The 846-nt window shown below is 35.1% G+C and overlaps 1 protein-coding gene across 4 annotated transcripts in view; it reads right to left on the bottom strand.

Moving 5' to 3' along the window:
- Window positions 1–846, bottom strand: part of PLPP4 (phospholipid phosphatase 4) — a 532,132-nt gene that overhangs the window by 463,542 nt on the left and 67,744 nt on the right. The gene's annotated exons all lie outside the window — the stretch shown is intronic.

Genomic DNA, 846 nt, shown 5'->3' with positions numbered 1-846 from the left:
AAACACTCCCATTTACCACTGCAACAAAAAGAATAAAATACCTAGGAATAAACCTACCTAAGGAGGCAAAAGAACTGTATGCAGAAAACTATAAGACACTGATGAAAGAAATTAAAGATGATACAAACAGATGGAGAGATATACCATGTTCTTGGATTGGAAGAATCAATATTGTGAAAATGACTATACTACCCAAAGCAATCTACAGATTCAATGCAATTCCTATCAAATCACCAATGTCATTTTTTACAGAACTAGAACAAAAAATCTTAAAATCTGTATGGAGACCCCAAATAGCCAAAGCAGTCTTAACAGGAAAAAACGGAGCTGGAGGAATCAGACTCCCTGACTTCAGACTATACTACAAAGCTACAGTAATCAAGACAACATGGTACTGGCACAAAAACAGAAATACACATCAGTGGAACAGGACAGAAAGCCATAAACCCATGCACCTATGGTCAACTAATCTATGACAAAGATTTCAATGAAGAAAAGACAGTCTGTTCAGTAAGTGGTGCTGGGAAAACTGTACAGTTACGTGTAAAAGAATGAAATTAGAACACTCCCTAACACCATACACAAAGATAAACTCAAAATAGATTAGAGACCTAAATGTAAGATTGGACACTATAAAACTCTTAGAGGAAAACATAGGAAGAACACTCTTTGACATAAATCACAGCAAGATCTTTTTTGATCCACCTCCTAGAGTAATGGAAATAAAAACAAAAATAAACAAATGGGACCTAATGAAACTTAAAAGCTTTTGCACAGCAAAGGAAACCATAAACAAAACGAAAAGACAACCCTCAGAATGGGAGAAAATACTTGCAAACGAATCAA

This window comes from Physeter macrocephalus, chromosome 20, assembly GCF_002837175.3.
Source record: "Physeter macrocephalus isolate SW-GA chromosome 20, ASM283717v5, whole genome shotgun sequence".
NCBI classification, from domain to species: Eukaryota; Metazoa; Chordata; class Mammalia; order Artiodactyla; family Physeteridae; genus Physeter; species Physeter macrocephalus.
Note: the sequence above shows the minus strand (reverse complement) of the source record. Positions and strands in the feature narration are given on the sequence as shown.